The sequence below is a fragment of the Panthera uncia genome, chromosome D2 (genome assembly GCF_023721935.1).
Source record: "Panthera uncia isolate 11264 chromosome D2, Puncia_PCG_1.0, whole genome shotgun sequence".
Classification (NCBI taxonomy): domain Eukaryota; kingdom Metazoa; phylum Chordata; class Mammalia; order Carnivora; family Felidae; genus Panthera; species Panthera uncia.
Genome location: NC_064818.1, coordinates 29,398,072 through 29,404,711, shown reverse-complemented (window position 1 = coordinate 29,404,711; position 6,640 = coordinate 29,398,072). Strand labels below are relative to the sequence as shown.

The following is a 6,640-nucleotide window of genomic DNA, read 5'->3' as shown; positions in this document are numbered from 1 at the left end:
GGGGGCGCCACCCACCCCACCCCACCCACCTGCTTTCATCACAGCCCTCTTAGCTACAGAAGAAATTCTGGGTTCAGAAGAGAGTCAGAGCTACTGGGGTGCCTGCACGTTTCCACCTTGAGTCTTGGGGGTCTGGTGCCAAGGCCAGACATCCGGGAACTGCTCTGGGGCTGAAGCTGGGCTGAGAGGACAGATAGAGGTCTCTCCCACGCTCGAGCCACCTGCCCCCCTCCACACCCCGTCACCCAGCAGCCCAGGAACTCTGTCCCCACCACCCCCCCAAACCAGCCAGCCTCCTGATGAGTATTCCACACCAGCTCAGCCCCCCAAAGCAGTGAGGCGGCCCCTCCCTGCGGCTGTTCGCTGACAACCAGGAAGGGATTTTAATCTCAGAAACAGTCAAGGTGGGGAAGGGGAATGAGGGGCGGCCGGGAGGACCATATGGAACCTGTTTGAAGAGCTGGGTTGGAGCCCAGCTACACCTCCATGCGCTGGGGCACGGGGCCAGCTCTTGGCTATGCCTGCTCAGCTCGGGCCAGAGAGGGGAAGGAGCGTGGGAGAACAGACAGGCAGGCCGTGAGGGGACGAGGCGTGCTGCATGTGCGCACGGGGCTGCTGTCCTTCAGGTGAGGACACCCTGGCTGGCAGCCAGTGGCCGGATACGGGGCCAGAAGGCCCGACAGCTCTGAAAAGCTGGGTTCACGGGGGTCAGCGGAGTGGCATCTGGGGTCTACTCGAGGCAGTCTCGGGGGCTTGTCTGGGAACGGCACTCCCGCTCAGCTCTGCCATTTCCTCGGCCTGGCTCCTGGTGGAGATGATTCCGGAAACCCTCCGACAGTACCATTTTGTCTCCGGCTTAGCTCCCCTGCCTCTGCACACAGCCAATCTCTGTCTCTCTCTGTTTACCCGTTACTAACCCAGTCCCACACGGGATGTCGGGCCTACGTGATGCCAAGTGGTGGGGCGGACATTATGACCCGTGTAACTGAATACCTGACTACACCACGTGGACTTCAGCCTCACCACATGGAACCTTGGGCTGATCCGGACTTGGATTGACCTTGCTGGATTTTGGACCAACCTCACCAAATTTCCAACTCACCACCTCGGTACATGAGAAGGCTGCCTGAACTTCTGTCTAGACTCCCAGGGCTTCAGGATGAACTGACCGAGTTTCTGATTGATTTTGCAGAAGTTAACGGCAAAACTTGACCGAACGTAGCGTGGCCTGGGTTTCTCGAATTTTCAAGCCACCTGACTGGATTTCTGACTGGGCTGACTGAAAAGTTTTAACTGGGTTCACGATTTGTTATTTTAAAAACTAAACTCCCCAAGTGCTTGACTGAGCTCTCCGGAGTCTGTCGCCCTGAGTTGGCCAGATGATGGGGTGCTCCTAGAACGAGACTGAATAACAGGAAATCGTGCGGGGCGCCTTGCCTGGCCGGCCCTCGGCCTGCCCCCGCCTCACACGCGGCTCACCCGGAGCCAGCCTGCGCACCTGAAGGGGGTGTGGGGCAGGCGGCGTCCCTCTTCCAACATTCTGGAATCTTCTGACATTCTAGCGCCTGCTAGAATGCTATTGCATTTCCATCCCTTTCTGCCTCACTTCTTGTTCCAGCATTGCCCAACTCTCGGGGATGGGCATCAGCGGCCCTAGGAAACAATGTTCCCGAGTCCATCTGGCCTGAGTCCCCATTTCCCATCCAGGAAGTGGTATAAAACAGAGCTCAAAAGGGAGGGCTCTGCGTCAGCCTGCCTGGGCTCAGGGCTCGCTCCTGGGTCTAGCCGCGTTGCGCGCTCCTGGGCCGTGTTAATGAACTTGTCTGAGCGGTGGTTTCTTCACCTCCCACATGGGTGTGATTCTCTCCTGCTTGGAGGTTTTGACCAAGAATACTAATGATGGCTGATGCTTGCTGAACACTGACTTGAGCCAGGCTCTGCTCTGGGGCCGCATAGGGCTTGAGGATCCCCGCTGAATCTTCACCGGAGCGCCAAAGTCTAAGAAGTGAAGGGGTCAGCACAATCCAAGTGGCCGCCCTCAGCCTCTCGGCGATCCTGCCTCCTGGGCTTGCCTGGCACCGATAGAGTCCAGGGATCATCGGCGAGCACGGTCTGCCTCGTCACTGTGTTGTGATACGACCGGTGGCCTGCTTCTTGTTGGGAAATTGGGCTGCTCTTCGGCTCCCGTCGTGGTGAGGCATTTGCTATTTGATGTTGTGACTTGATATTCTTTCGGGAACATGACCCCCACCCCCACCCCCACCCCCACCCCAACACCAAGGGAGCTGTGGGTCTCTTCGAACCCTGTAGGCATGTCAGGACCGTGGGGCTCGTTCTGTTTCGGGGGACGTTCGTCAATCTGCTCACATCTGGTCTGATGTTACCATGAGGACCTCCCGGGTTTCTTTACTGGCGCCTTAACGGGAACCAGATTCGCAAAGCATTCGCCAGTCCTGGTGTGTCCCTGCATTTGCCAGCCATTAGCCATAAGCTGCGGACGGCGACAGCGGAGGAATTGGCCCTGATCCTGAGCTTGCACCACACCTGTGGCCACGCTGGTCTTCTTGTCTTCTCCGGGGCGGGAGAGGAGGCAGGTGCTGAGGAGGATGTATGAAGGATGATAAGTATTCATCCCTCACTGGAAGGGAAGTTCTGCTTTAACAGGAAGAGCTGGCTGTGGGCTGCCGTCTTCAGTCTCTGCCTTAAGTCCTGTACCTTCGTGTGTGTGCTGTCCAGACAAATGCCTTCATTTCCCCTCTTCTGTGTCTTTGCACATGCTGTCCTCTGCCCCGTGCGTCTTCCTCCTCCTTGATGTACTTATTCCACACGTACCGAAAATCTCCTCTATGTTACATGTGACTCAGGAGCTGGAAACACGAAGACACGATCCCTGCCTCAGGGGCTCCCAGTGGCAGAGGGATGCAGAGTATCAGGGATCACAGGCCTGGGACACTGAGACCGTGCGGGGCCGGACAAGGGACAGGTCAGGGAACTCGCCAGGGCCCTGGGGAAGTTTAATAAATATCTGTTCAAAGTAAGTCTGTGTATACACGCGTGTTGTATCCACAAGTGTGTGCACGTGTGTACGTGACCCCACTCCTGTAAGAGGGAGCATGGTAGTCATGGGCCACGGAAGGGAAGGGTAGTTCTTGGGTCTCATTAACATGTTTGTTTCATTAAGTTCTCTCAGCTCCTCCTCATGATGCCCTCCTCACCGTGGAGACAGGGAGATGGTGGGCTCCTTGGTGTTTAGAAGCTGAAGGATTGATTCTGGGGGAAGGGGTGGGGGTAGGACTGTGAGATACTGATGTGCCAGCCTCCATCGGTGCCCCCCTCACAGCCAGCTCAGCCTGGCAACCAGGGCTTGGGGAGTGGGGCACACCAAGAGACAACCAGCCCACATAACCAAAGGGACCCTCCTTTGATGCCCTATACTCCTGCTCCCCCAAAAATCCCTCCACTCGTGAAAGAGCCCTCCACTACTCCAGCCTACATCTGGAGCTTGGGTGAAGGGTCCCAAAGGGCTCTAGTGTCCTAACCATTGAATGTTCAAGACAGAGACCTAATGTTGACTCATAGGTTAATTTCTATCTAGAAACTCATATCCCAGCTGAACCCTTTCCTGGCCTGGGGAAATGTCAGTTGCATGGCTTGTCTAGACCAAGGTGAGCCTCAACCTGAGAGGCCAAGCAGGCAAAGAGAAGGTCCCCCAGGTGCAGAAACCCCACATGCTACGTGAAGAGCCCCATTGCCTGGGTATGATGCTAACAGTCCTTGTGCCTATGTGAGTAAGCCTTTATGATTGCCCAGGAAACTTCCACACATGGCCCACTCAGTTACCATTTTTTGAGCCTTTACTTTGTGCCTGGCATTGTAGCCCGCGAATAATAACTTCAACAGGCACTGCGCTAAGCCCCTCGCCTGCATCACTGTTTGGTTTGCGAAGATGAAGACAATGAGAGTGTCCATTTCTCAAGGACACACGGTGCTAAATAGTAGAATCAGAACTAGAATCCACCTCTGTCAGGTGACTCAAACGCCCCCTCCCCCACTCCTGGGTGGGAAAGCCAACCGGGCTCCAATAGCCACGTTGCCCCTAAGAGAACACTTACCACAATGCTGCCCCTAGATCTAAGCCCATCTAGAGCGCCCACTCTGCCTGGTTTTGTCTCATGCTCCTAGTCTCCCTCCCAGACGCTGCCATAGAGGACGCCATGACAGGTAGGAGACAGGCTCTGAGGGAATGAGGATGTCACCCACCACGACTGGTTTGTGAGGCCTCGGTGTTGGTGGTCAGATGGGCTCCAGGGCAGGCCCCAGCCAACCGCTGGCCCCTTGGGGCTCGTCTCCCTCTGCTGCCGCCACCCTCGGGCCCAGCAGGAATGACCCAGCATTCCTAGCGGCTGAGGCACAGGAACATTCTTTCTGAAATGTTCTTGCCTAATCCCCGCCCATCCAGACGAGGCTTTGGGCTCTGTGACAAGGTCAATAGTTGCCCAAATGTCATCAGATCAGATCTATTTTCAGTTTTCAGACTGACCAAACCGAGCCTGTTCTCATCCACCTCTTCCTACCCACTCTATGTCAACTCTTTCCCTAAAATGTTCGCGTCTCTCACTCAGGGCTAAGGACTCTCCCAGTGTTTGGTGACATACTCAGGGGGTAAACTGCCCACCAGACGCAGGATGTGAATTTCCAAGAGACAAACATAGATTTCCAGGCTCTTAAATCCCACCCCAAATTATAAGATGGCCAAGTGAGCCCCAGGGAACCCCCAAGCCCACGGGTCCTCGCCTCTTGTCCTCCAGGCTAAGTGCATAGAGATCACCTTCTCTTGGGACTCGGAAGCTTAGGAGGTCTAACTACTCAGAAGCTTGAGGACTATAGAAGAAAAACAGTTGCAGTAAGAAAACCTGAACTCAAGCCTTAGCTCTGGCCACTCGCTGTGTGGCCTTGGCCAAGTCACCAGTGGCTCTGGGCGTCAGTTTTCCTATCGTTTTAAGGAGAGGGCTGGACTCTGTCTCCGAATACAATCCTGGCGTTGGAAATGGTCACACGCTTTGACGTGACCAATCTAGGAAAACCATTCTGATGACAAAGTCTTGTTTTCAAGGCGCTATTCTATCATGCCACCTACTCTCACATGATGTCTGACAGCACATGGAATTAATTCTCCGAGTGCAACTAAGTAACAGTAAGACGAGGAAGAGAGGAGATCTGACATTTATGGACCGCTTGTATGTGCCAGGCCCCTTCGAAGTGTGTTCTCCATGCAGGAACTCATGGAATCCTCCCACAAGCCTGCAAGACAGGTGTTATGGTCACTCCCGCCCCCTCCATCTTACAGACGAGCAGCGTGAGGCTCAAAGAAGGAACGTCACGTGCCAAGTTCACGTGGCCACAAAGCAGCAGAGCCAAGCTCGGAAGCAGGGCGGCTGTCTCCAGAGCACACACATTCAGTGACCACGCCGCACGGTCACAGCAAGGTGAAAGAGACCCAGCCCGAAGGGAAGAAAGAGCTTGGACATAAATTATTCTAATACAAGTTGGGGAAGTGATAAGTGACCGAGAGAGAAACAGATGACATCCCCTGGGAGTTCAGACGGGAGAGCATTGCTTCCAGCTGCGAGAAGAGGGAGGGTTTATGGAGGAGGTGACGTGGTAGCTGAGCCTTGAAGGACAGGTAGGATTTGGAGCCTCAGAGGTTTGGGGCGAGGGAACGGTGGGGGCTGCATTTAAGGAGAGCCGTTGGCTCTGCCGGGGAACGAGAGGCAACACAGGAAAGATGCAGGTCAGAGAAGAGAACACCAGCCAAGTTGCGGAGGCTTGTAAATGTCCCTCTTAAACTGAACGAAGATGGCGGAGAGGCAAAGGTGTCTGTGATGGGAGCACGGTCAGGACCCTGCTTTGGGGACTGTGTGTGGTCAACAGACGCAAGGAGGGGAGATCCCGGAAGTAAGAGCGATGTGCACACTCAGGGTTCTGGTGGAAGACAGTGGAGCTTAGGGGCTCAGTGGATGGGTGAATGAGCCCACTTCTCATGGAAGGGTGGGTGGAGCCAATGAGGGGCAGAAAGGCCCCCCCCCACGAATGGGCAGCCAGGAGCTTTAACCAGCATTAAGCCTGTGAGGCAAGGGGCAAAACAAACCTGCCTGTGGACCCGGTGAGAACCAAAGGCATAGAACTTTGAGGATGCAGTCATTGCCAAAAACACAGCCCAGAGCAGGCATGGGGCAAGAAACGCGACCCTTGGGTCTCCTCCTGGAGCTTTCCGTGGGCAGAAACCAGAAAGCAAGAAAGTCCCTGTGAAGGACTGCAGGGGTCAGTTTCTGGGGACACAGATCAGCACAGAGAAAGAGAGAAAGAGAACGGGGTAGGGATGGGGGGAGGGACAGAGGCAGAGAGAGAAGATTCGCCAGCCCAGACCAGATTTCGAAGGCGTTGTAATGCTTTGGGAAAGAGACACTGAGACACCGACCCAGGGCAGTCGCAAGGGGAAAAGGAGATGCTGGGGACACGTGTGCAGGAGTTTAAGGAAGTAAGACGGGCGGAATTTGTCAGGTGCTTACCTGCAAAGCAAAGAACTTGTGTGCCCGCTAAGTGTCAAGGGCACGTGTAGCAGACCTTCCATATTAACTAA

The 6,640-nt window shown here is 55.1% G+C and overlaps 1 long non-coding RNA gene across 1 annotated transcript; it reads left to right on the top strand.

The window, feature by feature from the left end:
• Positions 1-1,402: 1,402 nt before the first annotated feature.
• LOC125932699 (uncharacterized) lies at positions 1,403-3,038 on the top strand. Its single transcript, XR_007460725.1, has 2 exons — positions 1,403-2,192; positions 2,311-3,038. It is a non-coding gene; the product is annotated as an uncharacterized LOC125932699 (long non-coding RNA).
• The last annotated feature ends 3,602 nt before the right edge of the window (positions 3,039-6,640 follow it).